This window comes from Bidens hawaiensis, unplaced genomic scaffold (genome assembly GCF_021521415.1).
Source record: "Bidens hawaiensis isolate Kalapana, Puna unplaced genomic scaffold, B.hawaiensis_p1.1 tig00032505_1, whole genome shotgun sequence".
Lineage (NCBI taxonomy): Eukaryota > Viridiplantae > Streptophyta > Magnoliopsida > Asterales > Asteraceae > Bidens > Bidens hawaiensis.
Genome location: NW_027495555.1, coordinates 92,698 through 110,714, shown reverse-complemented (window position 1 = coordinate 110,714; position 18,017 = coordinate 92,698). Strand labels below are relative to the sequence as shown.

At 37.4% G+C, this 18,017-nt stretch overlaps 1 pseudogene; it reads right to left on the bottom strand.

Annotated features, from left to right (window-relative positions):
• Positions 1-15,429: 15,429 nt before the first annotated feature.
• On the bottom strand, positions 15,430-16,819 carry LOC143583754 (peroxidase 27-like; annotated as a pseudogene).
• Positions 16,820-18,017: the final 1,198 nt, after the last annotated feature.

The window sequence follows — 18,017 nt, the reverse complement described above, 5'->3', positions numbered from 1 at the left end:
TATCTGTTTACTTGATTTTATTGTTTCTATGATTTTAATGCATATTAATCACAAATTAGCCAAGAACACACAGTAAATGACCTAACAAAACCCTATCCTATGAAACAATCAACAAGGGCAATGTGAAACAATAAATTCAAGTAAACAAAACCAAGCAATCATACGCATCAATCAAATTAAACTTAACAGTTTACTTGGAACATAAAATCCATAACAAAATGAAAATCCAAATAAAATCAAATCGAACTAGGGTTCATCACGACCTAGGCAGTCTAAAAAGTTTAGCCTAACATCTTAAAATCAAAGAAACCAAAGTAATTAAGTGCAACAACCAAGCTCATAATTAAAATAATAAATTCAAACCGAATTATGATGATGCTTGGTTGAGTAGGTGTTGAACCCAAACGATCTTGGCTCTAACCAATGGCTTTCTTGCCTCTTTCTTCTTCTTGCCTTGAACTCTGACAAACCCACCTTCTGTCCAATTCTGGAGAGCTCACCAATTGTCATTTGCCCCCCTTTTATAATAATAATAATAATAATAATATGTCGGCCTCTTAAGACATTAATAACAATCTTGTTCTCCAAGTTTTTAAACTAACCGACTTCAATAACTTTTAGAAACCCACAACTGGCGGCCCACTTCATCCCTTTATTATTAGTTGTGAACTTTCGTCAAAATAATTCCTTCAGGCCCAATTAAATAACATTATTCTTTCTTTTGGTGTTACTGCACGAGACAAACAACAAATACTTATGACATGAATATTTTAATTATCAATTATACATTTGATTTTAGTTTGTATTCTTACTATTATATTATTATTATTACTTATTGATCTCTAAAATAATAAAAATACTCAATTTAGCTCGTTTACTTTTAAAACCTTAAAACCCACATCTGAACCAATTAAGAATACTATTCAATAAAAACCTGGCTCAAAAGAACTTAAAAGTGTAGGAAATATTTATATAATAATATGTATATTTTAGACCATATCATTATATTTTCTTTTTTTTTCTTTTATCGAGGTATCGAGTATAACCTCGACTAAAGGCTTAAGTCTTGAATTTAATATTAAATTATATTGAATTCGATATTACGCCTAACCTTAATGGCGTACCGAAATCCTAGGGACTTGAGCAGCACTCCGACGTCGCTTTACTTCTCGATCGTCAAACAATTACTCCAAACTTCGGTGCTCGTTGACACGCTTATCGAGATTCATTGGCATTTCAACAACATCTTCTTGGTATGTGGGTGGAGGGTGGTATGAACTTTCAAGGAAACGATGATACACAAACGAGATTCGATGCACGCTTATCGAGGAATTCATGGTACGCTTTACGAGGTATTCTAGTGAGAGAGTAGAGAGAGGTGAGAGCTGTGTTTGGATGTAGAAGTAGCTTCTGACGGTTGCTTTTCCGCTGACGAGCTAGCCTCGTTGGGAGAGAAGTATTCCTTGTGGAGAGCGGGATACTTCTATGCCAAGGAAATACCTCAATCGACCTAAGTCGCTGACCTGAAACTGAGACTGAAGAAACTGCTTGAGTTCGATAATCCCGACCTCGTCATCACCTGTGATTATAATGTCATCCACATAAACAACTACGATAATCCTCTTTCCTTTCTGGTGTCTAAAGAAGACAGAGTGATCGTGGGCACTCCGAGTCATCCCAAATTGTCCCATAACACTAGAGAATCGACCAAACCATGCCCTGGGAGACTGTTTAAGACCATATAGAGAACGACGTAGCCTGCAAACTTTCGAGGCCTCCTCCTCAACAACGAACCCTGGGGGCTGCTCCATATATACCTCCTCCTCAAGAACACCATTAAGAAAGGCGTTCTTGACATCAAGCTGGTGGAGCGGCCAATGATTAATGGCAGCAAGAGCGATACAAATACGGACAGATGGCATTTTAGCAACTGGAGAGAAGGTTTCATCGTAATCAATGCCATATGCCTGAGAATACCCTTTTGCAACCAACCGAGCCTTTAAGCGGTGTAAGGAGCCATCCGGGTGTAGTTTAACCGTAAACACCCAACGACAACCAACAATACGCTTCCCTTTAGGAAGTGTTTCAAGATCCCATGTATGATTGGACTTTAGAGCCCCAATTTCATCTTCCATAGCCTGTCTCCATCCTGGGTGAGCGAGAGCACTCGTCACATTATTGGGAATCGGGTAGGAATCAAGGGTAGTGGTGTACGCATGAGATTCAGGAGATAGGTGGGTGTAGGCAACATAGTCCTGAATTGGGTAACGAGTACATTTCCGGGGTTCCTTGCGAAAGGAAATAGGTATATCGGGAAGTGGGGCACCAGGAGGATCATAAACGGGAGTATCAGAGGTTGTTGGATCGGGTAAGGATGTATTAGTGAGAGGTGTGGATTGCTCAGATGTAGACGGAGTATCGGAGGGTATTTCGGGGTCGTGGCCAGGGTGTGAATCAAGAGTCGCTGATGTTTTACCCCTACCCCGCCTAGCATATGTGAAAAGCAGTGGCGGAGATTCTGTCGGTGGGTCAGAATCAGTAGAGATTGGATCGGTAAAAGGAATTGACACAGGAATGGTGGGGATGAAGGGAGATGTGGGTATATCGAGGTCGGGAAACGGGTCAGAAACAGGAGTGGAACACTCGGGAAAGTAAGGAGACTCGTGAAAAGTGACATCGGCACTGGTAAAATATCGGTGAAGTGATGGACTATAGCATCGATACCCTTTTTGAACCCGTGAGTAACCAAGAAAGACACAACGAATGGCTCGAGGATCAAGTTTGATGGTTTTTGGACTATGGTCATGAACATAGGCGACGCAACCAAATACTTTAGGTGCGAGAGGAAATGGATCATCGTTGGGAAATAGTACAGAAAACGGTGTTTTACCATGAAGAACGGTTGAGGGCATGCGGTTAATCAGATATGTGGCAGTGAGAACGGCATCTCCCCAAAAACGATGAGGAACACGTGATTGGATCATGATTGTGCGAGCAACATCCAATATGTGACGATTTTTGCGTTCGGACACACCATTTTGTTGAGATGTATAAGCACACGATGATTCATGAATAATGCCGTTGGTTTTTAAGTAGAAGAAAAGTCGGTGGAAAAATATTCTTTAGCATTATCAGATCGTAAAGTTTTAATGGTGGTGTTAAATTGGTTTTGAACATAAGCAATAAATTCTCGAAATATGGAAAATACCTCACTACGAGATTTCAACAAATAAACCCAAGTAGTGCGAGAATAGTCATCAATAAAGGTAATAAAATATTCAAAACCCAACGTAGATTTGATAGGGCAAGGACCCCATACATCAGAATGCAACAGTTCAAAACAAGAACTGACTCGATTGGGCACCCTAGGGGGATAGGGACGCTTGGTATGTTTACCAAGTTGACACGACTCACAATGAAAATTAAAAGACGAAAGTGGTAAATCTGGTCGCATTTGCCTCAGAACCGCTGTAGAGGGATGACCTAACCGAGAGTGAGCCTCCCTGACAGCGGAATCACATAAGTTTGCTACAGGATGCGAAAACGGGGATATACGATAGAGACCTCCTGATTCAAAACCAGTACCAATTACCCGATTTGTTCCTAGTTCATGAAAAACGCAGTGAGTTGGGTAGAAGGTCACAGAACAGTTGTTTTGTTTGGTAATCTGACTCACTGAACAAAGACTGGTAGGAAATTTAGGAACAAATAGGATAGAAGACAGTTTTAGGTTTTCCGAGTTACTGATGGATCCTATGCCGAGAACGGGACATGAAGATCCATCGGCAAGACGTACCGGTGCATGGGAAACATTTTGAAGACTAGAAAAAATACCCCGATTCCCAGTCATGTGATGTGTGGCTCCAGAATCAATCACCCATGATAAGTCAAGATTAGAAGGTTTACCTGAATGTGCCGAGCTGGTTTGAGGATGAGGCAACTGGGAGGTAAGAAACCGTTGAATAAGATCATGCTCCTCTTTAGTAAATGTATACATGTATGCATTTTCGCCCATAGTGATACACGAAACTGAAAATTGACTGTGAACAGTAACAAGTGCGGGTGGAGGGCGGGAACAGATTCCGGCGTAAACAGTTACTCGTCGTGAACAGTTAATCCGGGCAGCGAACAGTAACTTTCCGGCAGCGAACAGTAATTCCGGCAGTGAACAGAAATTCCGGCAGTGAACAGTTACTTCCGGCTATGAACAGTAATTTCCGGCATGAACAGTGTTTTCCGGAATTCAATAAATGGCAAGATGCCATGAACGCAGAGATGCAATCCATGCATGATAACCAAGTTTGGAACTTGGTTGAGCTACCCCCCGATAGTCGGGCAGTAGGGAGCAAATGGATTTTCAAGAAGAAAACCGACATGCATGGAAATGTGCAAACCTACAAGGCACGGCTAGTCGCGAAATGTTTCACTCAAACTCAAGGTGTTGACTATGATGAAACCTTCTTGCCCGTTACTATGACCAAGTCAATTAGGATATTGCTTGCCATTGCTGCATACTATGATTATGAGATATGGCAAATGGATGTCAAAACCGCTTTCCTTAATGGACATTTTTCTGAAGATGTATATATGGTTCAGCCTGAAGGTTTTGTCGATCCAAAGTATCCTAATAAGGTTTGCAAATTGAACAAGTCCATTTATGGACTTAAGCAGGCATCTTGAAGCTGGAATCTTCACTTTAACGAGAAAATCAAAGAGTTTGGTTTTGTCAAAAATGAAGATGAACCTTGTGTTTACAAAAAGGCTAGTGGGAGCACTATATCATTCCTCATCTTGTATGTGGATGATATACTGATCATTGGAAACGACATTCCTATGCTTAAGGAAGTTAAGCAATGGTTGGAATCTTGTTTTGCAATGAAAGATCTTGGAGAAGCCGCATATATTCTGGGAATAAAGATCTATAGAGATAGATCTAAGCGGATTCTAGGGCTAAGTCAAAGTACTTACATAGACAAAGTGATGGCACGCTTCTCAATGGAAAACTCCAAGAAAGGAGCTGTTCCAATGACTAAAGGAACCATGTTGAGCAAATCGCAATCTCCGGCAACGGACATTGAATCGAAACGTATGCAAGAAATTCCATATGCTTCTGCGGTTGGCTCTATCATGTATGCTATGTTGTGTACTAGACCTGACGTCTCGTATGCTTTGAGCATGACCAGTCGTTTTCAACAAAGTCCTGGCATTGCCCATTGGACTGCTGTGAAGAACATTCTAAGGTACTTGAATAGGACCAAAGACATGTTCCTGGTGTTTGGGGGAGTGGAAGAGGAGCTCACTGTAAAGTGTTACACTGATGCTAGCTTCCAGACTGACCGAGATGATTCTCGCTCACAGTCAGGTTTCGTTTTCACTCTCAATGGAGGAGCTATTTATTGGAAGAACTCCAAGCAGAGTGTAGTGGCGGATTCTACCACCGAATCCGAATATATAGCTGCATCGGATGCTGCTAAGTAGGCTGCTTGGATGAAGAAGTTCATCACCGATCTCGATGTGGTTCCGAGTATTCACAAACCAATCGAGATATTCTGTGATAACACAGGTGCTATTGCTCAAGCCAAAGAGCCAAGGTCTCATCACAGAACCAAGCACATTCTAAGGAAGTTCCATCTTATTCGGGAAATATTGGAACGATGTGACATCGTGATAAGCAAAGTAGACACAGATCAAAATCTAGCTGACCCGTTCACTAAGCCAATGACTCAGGACAAGCATGATCAGCATAGAGATGCTATCGGGCTTAGACTTGCTAGTGATTTATTTTGATTTAGTATTTGGATGTATGAACGTTTAATCAGCTGTACTTTTCTGTTCACTTTTGATTTAATGGTTAAATGCAAACGTTGAATAATACAACTGTGTTCATTTTAATACGTTTAATCCGTGAATATTGTATTCTAAATTATCCGTAGTCGGTCAGACTCGTGGGAGCGATTCTGAATTAAGACTATTCTGACTTTAGACTCAAGCAGTTGACTTCCAAACTCACACACCTCATTATGAATGACGTTAGATGTAACTCGCATCAAATCATCTTCATGGATCTTGATCATAAGATGTTTTGATAATAGTATGCTCATTTAGTATCCTTAGACCTGAGATACATATTAGAACTTTCGTTTACCGAGGAATATTCTTTGATCATGTCAACCGCTGTTGCGTAACTGCCAGCCATAAAGGCATTGATTGGGAATGTTCTGGAGTTCAGTAGGAGTTGTATGTAGTCAAGATGGGATTCTGTACTCTTACATTAAGATGTAACAGTTAGACATAATGGCACCCTCGTTGATTCAAACTGGTAAAGTGTGAGGCCTCACCCAAACTAACTGTGTGTTTGATTGGACCACTTTGACTCTATATCGAGAACTACAATAATTGAACACTATATGAGATTGATATGATCCATGTCTCATTTTTCAATTGATGTCTTATACAGAAAGGATAAATGACAACGATTACTATAAATTCATTATCTTGCAATAAGGTATTCCAAGATACTTTGGTTATGGATTTAAAATGTCATATTCGGTTGGGGACAGCTATGTGTAGCTAGAACGCCTCTGGCTGTCAGCGTTGTGATACTTGACCCAAATACGTCCAAGTGGGAGACTGTTGGATTTTATGGTCGTTTCGGGTCAAGTCAATGTGACCGATCCGAATGTGACCCGGACAGAGTTACACCGGGGTAACGAGACAAAGGCCTACTTAAATAATAATTAGGCCCGACACAATATATATTAGGTGGACTGGATGTTGATTAAAGGCTTTATTTGGTTAATTGGGCTTAAGCCCAAATTGGTTTAATTGTTAAACCCTAAATGTGTTATCTATAAATACATAATATTATCTATTTATGGAACTTCAACAAACCCTAGCCTCCCTTTTCTCACTAGTCCAGCCGCCACCACCGCCGGCCGTTTTTCCGGCCACCGGAAAAACGCGCCGCCACCTTCTCCGGTCTTTTGACATCACATACCACCATCTCAGCCTCCCATAGCTAACTGGTGCTTCTTGTCCGTCTATAACCGAGCTGCTATTGCTGTGTTGTTGTTATCAGAGACCCGCCGGAAAACCGCTGCTGCTGTTTGCTGCTGCCGGAGACCCGCCGGAAAAACGTGGCAGCCACCTGACCACCGCAGCAAGCCACCGGACCACCACAGTTACCAGCCACTGCTGTTTTGTGTTGTCTGCTGCCATTTGCTGCCTATTGCCGCCGTTATACAACTCGCCGGAATCCGCCATCGCCGCCGCTAGCCGCCGCCGTTGCCGGATTTGCTTGGTGTTGTTGATTGTGTCATCTAGCTCATCTCGTTAGCCTTCGGTGTCTTCCCGGTTTGTGTATAACCGAGGTATATCGAATACCCATCTATGGTTGTTTACTTTATGTTTATTCGTACTCGTATAATGGTTGTAATCGGATCCGGGTTCGGGTTTCCGTTTTGGTTCAATTAAATCGTTTAACTTTCCGCTGCGTTTTCATAACTCGTTTTTATATTTGATTATTAATATTGATTAATAACTATTAAACGAATTATTAACTTAAACGGGTTAAAAAGGTTTGTCCGTTTTCGTTCGGAACCACCGTTGAAACCCAACAGGGATTACTTCAGGTCAATAGGTGAAAGTTTGAGATTACTAAAAAAAATATAATAGACCAAACATGAAACTTACATTTGTTGTTGATTCATATTTGTGATTGTTGATGAGGTGTGAGAAAGGTTCCATATCAACTTGAAAACTATCAGATTTGATGTTTGATGTTTCTTTACAGTCCGTTGACTCCATCAAAGTCGAACTTTCTATCTAATTTGGGCTTTCTTTGTTTGATCCTTGAAGAGATAATTAGTTAACACTTCTTTTCTGGTGGTGGCAGTGACGGTGGTGACGGGTAGAGAATGTGAGGGAATTTAAGGAGTTGAGAGAAAGAAGAGGCCGTGGGGGATGAAGGTGTCATATGAGATGTTTTATCGTTTATTTTGGGCTTTCGGTTATGGTCATGATGACTTATACTTTTGTCTTATTATTATTTTGTTTATATAACTTGTTACAATTTATTGTTAGTTTCAATTATAATATTGCAATTGGCCTTCTGGCACAATGGCATGAGAACGATGGTTTAGACTTGAGATCCTTGAGGTCTCAAGTTCGAAACCTGACTCAAGGGGGTTTTCTTACAGTGGTGGGTTTTCACCTTGATGGTGTTCTTGAGTGAGTCAGGCCTGGAGCGTCAAAATCAGTATGACGGTTGACATCCCGTCTCAGGAAGGTTCACTCAGGTATTGGCGGTGGATACAAACGCTATTCAAAAAAAAAATTTCAATTATAATATTGTTGTGTATTAGCGTTCTCAATTCTCATCCATTCTTATGTCTTCAAACTCAATTACATTAAAAAAAATATTACATTTTCTTTCTTATTTTCAATGAAATAATATTTTTTTATACTTTTATCATTTAATTTTTCATCTCTTTCACTCACAATATTAAAAAATTATAGAAAGTTAACGATAAACTTTTAAATTTACAAAAAAATAACTATATTTCTCTCTCATCTACTTACAACACCCTAAACTACCCTAAACTGCTCCTATGTATTTATGTGAATGGGTTTTCTATGTTGTGTAGAGTAATTGCAAGCGGTTGTGAATGAAGAAGAGAAAAAAGTTATTATTCATGAATAAATTTGAAGAAACACATTGTCCACCCTTTATAAATTTTTTAATGTTTTATGAAAATGATTGCAAGTGAAGTAGAGAGAAATTGTAATGATAAATTAAAAATATATATATATTATTTAATTAAAAAAGAGAGAGAAGTTAATAATTTTTAGTGTATGATAGATATAGAGAAGCTAATAGGAATGTTCTTAGAGCATTCATAGCCCGTCCCACATCCTCGTCTTTATACTTACAATAAAAAACACTAAATTTTTATATCCTGATTGATTAAATAATATTTTTTTATACTTTTATTATTAAAGATTCTCTATTTTCTACTCACAATAAATTTCAACAAAAACGTTAGAAAAATTAGCCAAGGAAAATAACAAAATTACATAACAAGAAGTGGATTATTTAACTACTGGCCAAACTAAAGCCATAATCAAATTAACAATAGACTCCTTCTTGAGATCATTGTTGTCAAAGACAATATTATTCTGCTTCCTCCAAATGAAACACACATTCTCGAGCACCTTAAGGGTTTGATCTCCATGAGTTTGGTTGGGCTTGAATAGCTTTTTAAGATATGTGGTTTGTTTTTTTAAGAGTTAAATGTATGTAGTTTGTGGATCACATTTGCAGACCTCTGTAGAAGTAGAGTTGGGCAAAAGGACTGCAGTATATAATAAGAATGTTGTTTGTTTTTTTAAACATTTTGCAGATTATTAAAATAAACTGAAAATAAACCAACTTATTAATCTTGAAAGAATTTTTCAACATTGAAATTTAAACATTTAATGGAACAAAATCTTTATTATACCTAAACTTTCTACAAACTTTCTTCAACATTATTCTAATAACCAATAGGACCAGTAGGATAAGTGGGGCAAACCTAAACACAAGAACTTGTTAGCCATAACTCATTCAACATCAAATAACACCAACACCAACCTAATAATGTAATGTGTTGTAGAACAGAAATGGCGAAAAGAAAGATGGGAGAAGAAGAAGAAAACATATACGTACGAGATTTGCAGCGGAGTGGACAGAAGGTGGAGGTGAAGGGGGGGTGGGGGGTTTGACAAATGGAGAGTGGTTGTGTGGAGTTGCTATGGTTTGAGGAAAGAAAAAGAGTTGTTGTGTGGATACGGGACGAGGCTAGGAGATGCTAGAAGTAGTTGGAGGAAAGGGGGAGATGGTGACTAGTCTGAGGTAGGGATGAGCTTTTTTTCCTAAATACCCATACCCGTATCTGTACATGTGCGTGTCTTTTGGGTACGGGTATGGGTATACGAATTTTCTGATTATAGGTACGGGTACAGGTACGAGTACAAATACGGGTATTACGGGTACTGGTACCCGTTTAGAATATGTATGAACTTTTATTAGGTTTCCAACACTTATGACTTAACTTTCAAGCGAAATTTTCAAAACATAATATATATTAGTTGAAGAAGTTCATTCTCAATTTATATGTGTATATTCATATATTGTGTATTCGTATACTTTTATTTCATTAAAACGTGTATGTGTAATTGTGTATATAATTAAATAACATCTATTAACTTTCACTATTGTTTTTCAATAGAAATTGAGGAAACAATAAACTAATAAAAGGAAAAGGGAATGAATTTTATATTATGGTTGATTTGTTTCATTTTTAGTTTCGGTTGCGGTATTACGGTTTTGGTATTATAGATAACTGATTGTCGGTATCGTACCGATACCTAGTTTAGTGGAGATTTAAAAAAAAAAGAACAAAGAGGTACCAAAGCTAGTACCATACCCAAAATACCTGTACCCGTACCCTATAATTCGGGTACGGGTATGGGTACCAAGATTTACTGATTTTAGATACAGGTACTTTCGGGTACATGTACGGGTATAGGTATGGGTACGGTCCCGATCTCATCCCTAGTTTGAGGGTGGAGTAGAGGAACGATGTTTTTTTGTTTAAAAAGAGTAGGGTTTGAAAGTTTGAAGAAGTTGGATGTGAATGGTCCAGGTCTTTTAAGATAAAAAGACGTCCGAACCTTAATGAAATGTATTTAAATAACAAATACACTGCAGACCACAACGTCTGCATGTGGTCTGTTTAGCGCAGACAAAAGAGACATAGAAGAACTTTTCTCTAAAAACAAACACATGGTGTTTGGAGAATGCAAAATAAAAAGAAAAATGGAAAGATAATACATGGTGTTTGGAGTTTGGTCAGATGTTGAATATTCAATTAGGGGTCCCTTACAATTTATACATGTACTCGTTTTTAGTTTGTACGTTAAATGAATGGACAGGTGGGCTAGAACTCCTTAACAATTCAAGACGAAAGAAATTAGTGGTGGGCTACTGCTGGTTCAAACACAAACTAAGGCCTAGAAAAATAAGAACAAAAAATAGAAATTGGGCTAAACTGATTTGGGGCCATGAGAAGATTTAAAGAAAGGACGTAGCAGTAGGTGGTATTCAGGATAACGCATGGCGGAAGGACAGAAGGAAGTAGCCTAACTACGGGACGGGATGTTTTGGTGGCTATGTACGCGAATTAAGTTTAGCCAAAACTCAACATGAAGATGCAAGGCTAGAACACTCGTAAGGACGGTTCATATGCGTGAAACCTAAACTTTGTAATATAGTTCTTCGAATTGTTTTTAATTGTTTGAAAATACTTTGGTTTGTTGCAGTTAATCACGCTTTCGGTTTTTTTTTTTTCATAGCGAGTGGTTTAGTAATTTTTTTTTGGTGGGGGGTTTATTTGGCACTTATAATTTGGTAAATATTTTTTATGAGTTAGTATTAAAAAGTAGTCTCTTGTTATCACTAAAATAGTAAAATCAAGTTGTTTGCAAGTCCACGTCATGTGGGGTCCATCTAGTTAAACAAGTTTGAGTGTACATTGAATTGGAAATCTGGACGGGACGGGGTTGATTTTTCTTGAATTGAATTTTAATCTATAATCAAAGTATATATTTTGCGATAGTTTTCATAAACAATTTCAACTTGATATCGTGTGTCCACTTAGATTAATATTACAATTAATAAACAAACATATAATATAACATTGACGACATGCTTCACGTGGATAGGTTATCCTACTTACTCTAGCTATTTAGTTTTATGAGGTTATTGCATGACTTAAACCACAAGCATCAGTTATTTTTTGTACACTCGGTTAACCGAATTGAACCATTCATATACTTTAATGTATATCACGTTTTATACCATCATTTTATGTATTTATATCTTCAATTAACATATTTATGTCTATGTTTAATGTATTTATACATTTTGAATAATAGAATACAATCAATATAGACCATTTGTTACAATCTTGGATTATAAAATATATTTGTAATTAGCCTCTTCTGGTTCAATTACCTGAATATGATGGTTAAGGCTTGGAATCTTCATGATCTCAGGTTTGAAACCTGACTCAATGAGGTTTGCTCAAAGTGAAGTAAGGTTTTCTCAATCTTGGATTATAATTAATGTTTGGGTTTGCCATTAAGGCCGGAGATTGTCGAAGAAGAGGAGAATGAAGGAACAAAAGGATCAAGGCTGCTCATTGGAGCTTTTTAGGACCCATACAATATGATAGCAGAGTTTTAATAGGAATCGATTAATTTCATTATTGAGATAACAACCATTAATTATGGAGCTAAAGAAGACAAATACAACAAACAATTTAATTGCATTTGGAAATGTCTTATCTAATTGTTAATTGCACTTTGAAGCGTTGCTAGGGGTTACCTTTTAGCGAATACAGTCGTCGAAAAACGTTGACATAGTGCTATGTAAAGTGTAAACCGCAAGTATAAGTTGCTATGATTCAAAATTAAATTACTTAAGACACAGATACCCTAGAAAAAAATGTACATTTAGTGGCTACACATAAAATTATCATCGGGAAAGAAAACTATATAAAATAGTGTTTAGCAAAACGTATAGGTTGATCACATTAAGGTCCAACTATTTAAATCGCATTCATATATATTAAAACAATAATAATTAAATTGAACAAAATCATCGTTGACATTGAAGCTAGAACATGCTTGCAACAATCATCAACCTATCACATTCTTGCCTCACCTTAATCCCAATTGTTATAAATAATATGAGAACAGCTTGTACAAGCTTATATTTAATTAATACGAAAGTAACCTTTTAGCTAACCAATGGATCATTTTAAGCTGATGATTTCATGGCTTCTTAATAATATATTGTTTGGTGAATTTTGAATTTAACATTAACAAACGTTATATTTACTTACATATGCACATAAGTACGTAACTTCCCATTTTGATATATACAAGAGCATATAGAGTATCTTTTTCATTCTAATTCGCATATAATTTAACTAAAAATCACAATATCTTAGATTTATCTCGTATTTAAAGAAAAAAAGTCAATATCTTATCCCCATATCTATCTTCTATTCAATTAAATAATATTTATTTATTTTTATTATTATCTTTTTATCTTTTCTTAATTCACAACCACCTTTAAAATATATAATAAACAATTATGTAGGGGTGAATATTGTACGTAACATCAAATTTGAGAGTTTGATATAGGTTCACGCATAATTTGAAGATGACAAATAGGGATGGAGTTGTTGATATGGTAAAAAAAATACATGTTTTTTTTATGATTTCCTCTAAATTTTAGTTAAGAAGATAGTTGTTCATGAGTCGAATCAGGGTGGTTTTGAACTTAAGCTTGAAATTAAACGAGACTGCTCAGCTAGGCTCGAGCTTGATTCTCTATGCTCATTATCGCATGTTTCTATGCTTATTGTTTATTGATATTGACATTGATTAAGTATAGTCTATTGTTAGTGTATTGCCTCTTATTTAATTAAGTGTATTATTTCATTGACCTCAATACCGAGCACATCTACCTATGGGGATATAGGGTGTCAATTGAGGCACCATTGACGTGTTGTATTTGTGGCGAAGCAATTAGTCCACAACTTCTCTATACTGTTATTGTGTGCTAAGTTATTGCACTTATTGTTATTGTGTGCTCAGTTATAGCACTTATTGATTATTGTTTAGAGGCGTATGGATCGATCCTTGGAAATTATTGTTATTGTTATTGGTAGAGGGATAGGTATGAGTACCCACATCCCCTCTACATATTGGTGTATTAGTCTACAGCTAATTGTACATATTGTATTGAACTATTGCTATTGGCTCATATGAGTATTTCCACATTAAATTGTTATTATATAGATTCATCATTGATATTCAACGTAATTATAGTATGGTCTTATTGTTAAACAATTAGCGTATGATATCGTCCTATCGTTACGGGGTTATTGGTTTCTATCATTGATCATTCAACTTATAGCATTGTTTTATCGTTAATTGGTTGTTGATTTGTCATTGATGGTTCAACGTTTAACATTGTTCTTATTGTTATATTGTTATTGCTATTGTACTTCCTTTACCGAGCAAAATTTTGCTCACCCGTATTTCTTTTTGGTGTTTTCTCCTTTAGTTTTTAGCAAGTACTCATTGGAATTTGGGGAAACGTGTGATGAGAGATAAAAAGTTTAGATTATCGAGAACATGGAGTAAAAGATATTTTAGCTTTGAATTATTTAGATTGTTGTAAGGTTTAAATACTTTTTAGGGTATTGAGACTTTAATTGAATCATTATTAATGAATCCGATTGACCGTATCGCGTGAGACGTCAGTCTAACCGGGCTAGAGTGTTGTTACATTGGAACACTTTTGAAACTTGATTACTATTCTATAACATTTTACCTTTACAATAAATACATTTTATAACAAACCAAGAATATATATAATATATATTATCGGTTCACACTTATTCTTTGTATGAAGCCAATTATAACAAGGGCCTCTGATTCTTGAACGATTCTTGAACTGCAGGGAATAATCTTGCAGGTAACAATAAAACGTAATTAATTAGGTGTGGGACGTTCTTTGGGACATCTTAAGGCGAGCTGGGATATCAGCTAAAAAGGAAGTCCCCGTAAACTTCCTTACAGACCCACGGAAGGGAGATCCACTCTACGACCGGCAGATTTGCTCGTCTTTGGTTGGGCCGGGGGAAAACACGCTTGTGTCGACCTCACAGGGGTATCTCCCTTAGCTGGTTTGAGGGATAATGGGTTTGTAGCTGGGAAGCAATGAAAAGGGCTGAAACGAAGAAGGTGGAGAAACATGCTAAAGCCTGCGAAGAGAACCAACATGTTTTTGTCCATTTGGCTTTTGATACCTTTGGCTCCTTGGCACCGGAAGCTATCTGTTTCCTAACCAGGTCCAACTGGTTGTGCATAGCAATGTGTCAACTCCAAAGGGGCATGGGTATGTCTTTAGAAGGTTAGGGTTTGCAATTCAGAAAGGGGGTGGCGGCGCAGCTTGTTGCCCGCCTACCTGCTATGTTGTTGTAATATCTATGTTTCTATATAATGAAAGATTATCTTATTATTAGGTTAGGAATTAAAAATATAATTATTATGCATAGTTATTAAGTTATTGGTATTTAATGAGAATAAATCCAAACTAATATATGTTTCAAATCTAGTGAGAATTATAAACCCATCGATAAATATACATTGAAAAACAAAGAACTTGTACACAGATGCATTGTTGTTTGGGTACATTATTTAATGGACGAAACTTTTGCGTTACACTCATAGATAAATTAAATTAAATTAACAAGTATTGAACTACACATGATCAAACTTTGATGAACCGTGATAGCTCTTGGTTTTATTTTACGTTTTGAACAAAGTGTGCGGTGTGCCTAGTTTGTTTTGCTGCAAAACTTTCCTCACTTCACCTTGAGAGCCCGTAAGAACTCCGATCCGACCCATTTTAACCATAGATACACCAAAATCCTCAAAGAATGTGGAGCCCGTGGCTAATAGACTTAAGCAAGTACGCTTTAGTCTCAGGATCATTAAGCAAGGCTGCATCGGATTCAAGAAGCCCTCTCCTCTTAGTCACTAGTCTGAAGTAAGAGTCGTCAAATGTCTTGAAGCTCCCCGGGTCTAACTCAGCTAATGTGGTTTGGTCTCTTGGCTTGCACTTCAACTTTAATCTTGCAATGTAGTTTTGGTTCATTGTGGGATCGGTATCTCCTTTCCCAGTGAAGTTGTAGAGCCGGTTTTCGAAAGACGAGCAATGAGATACCCCAATGGTATGTCCTCCTAAAAAAGATCAAGAATCAGTGTATCAATTATGTAGTGTTTGTGTAATAACTAATAAGTATTACTTAATATTTTTGATGGTAGAGTGATATTTATGTTAAATTGACTTGCATAAGAAAACTCAATAACACGCACCAGAGAGAACAACAAGGTCTTTTGTGTTTAGTCCCCTCAGTGCAAAAGATTGTTTCAAAACGTGATGTTTGCAGAAGGTGGTGGCAATCCTGTTACAGGATTTATCGGATCACTAAATAAAGACACTTTGCCATCTTTTCGGCCGGTTTCGACCTCCCAATAACGGTCCCTTGGTCTGTTAACAAAAGAACACATGCCCATTTAGGAAATAAGATAACTAACCATTATTAGCAAAAAAAAAAAAAAAGAAAAAAAGTGAAGTTTTGCTTCTAAAGTTAGTGTCATCATGCTATAAAACATGAACATTATTATAAACGTACCGCCACGGTAACGTCTCTAGCAAACAAGGGCCCACAATGTCAGCACATGAAACTAAACCTGGGCAGGCTTTCTCTAACGCTGTCTTCACTCTATCGATGATATTAAACCCTCTCAAGCTGAGATTTGGAGGTGAGAATTTCTCAGATTGCCTTGTGGAGAATCTAATAAAACCGACCCATCACAACCCTACAATCGCAAGGTTCATAAAACACACTTATAACAACATAATTGGGAAGAGAATTAAAATCTTTTGAAAATATAAGATATGACAAACCCGAATGAAGCAGTCGTGGAAGTGCATTCTCAACAACGGGCCAGAAAGAGATGGTGCTACGGCCATTACTTCCTTAATGACGCTAGATACTATCATCTCAGCGTGTGGGCATGATTTCGCATAGAACCCTACTTTTAAGCCTTGGCCATCTGCTTGTAAATACAAGAGTGCCAGAATGACTATTTGAAGCACAGAAACTCCAATTGAGTTCTTTGAAGTGGCCATTAAGAAGATAATAGCCTTTCAAAATTAAAACTTATGGTTGAATTGTTAACAGAATTAAGGTTCATTTTATAGTAGATTAGAGAGTTCCTGTACTTTAATATGTAAATTGATGTTGTCAACCCTTTGTATTTTAATGAACAGGCGGTATGATTTGCACAACACCAGCATTTAAAAAAACTAATGGCTAATTGAATAACCCAAATAAATTATAGAGATAATATTATTCATTTATAATTGAGGGGCGACCAAGCTCATCTTGTTTAAATCATTACGAAAGGAAAATTGGTTTTAAATACTTCCAACTATGTTCTATTGACAAATAACAGTTCCAACTTAACACTTTGTTGGTGGCGGTTCCAACTAAAGGTGTATTTGTTTCCAATGGTCCGCGACTAACGAAATGTTAACCCCGTTAGTCTAGTGCTTACGTGTCACGCTTAGTTGTCAAAAATTGCTTATGTGGTAGATGACATGTCATGTGGCTATTTAAATTATTAATAGTTATATTAAAATATTATTTAACCTAACCAAGCCTCCCCTCACCCCTTTCTGCAACCACAACTTCATATCCAGCACTCAAGCAAACCACCACCACCACCTTCACTGTAAATTGGATTAACCTTACGTAAGGTTTTAGTTTCTTAAACCCAAAAACGAGTCAAATACCGGCTCATCGGAGGAGAAGACGCAGAAGTATCAAAACTTTGAAGCCTATATGTTGGCGTTTCACATAAATACTGTGACTAATCGAAGCTCCCCGGAGTTACAAAACCTAAGTCAGATCTCAGATCAACAACGGAAACCTGCAACTCAATTTTCCGGTGACGCGGGTTCGAAATTACGGTGATTGATTGTAGATCTTATGAGAGAGAGAAAGAGAAAGAGAGAAGGACTGTTGCGAATCGAGAGGGATAAAGCGGCTAGTGTTTCGACAACGTATGGTGGATCAACGGTAGCCGACATTAGCGGTAGAAAGGGCTGAGGCGACTGACAGTGAAAGGTTTATTTAGCATAGACCAGTGATGGTGGTCATAGGATTCTGATAGGTGGACACGTTTCACTAATACCTGAAGTTTCCCATAGGGTTGACAGTGGCCGGAAAAAATTAAGCCGTGGTGGTGGTTGAAGAAGGAGATGGTGGTGGTTGTGTGTCGAAGATGGTGTTCAGGAGAATGGGAGATGAAGTGGTGGCTAAATA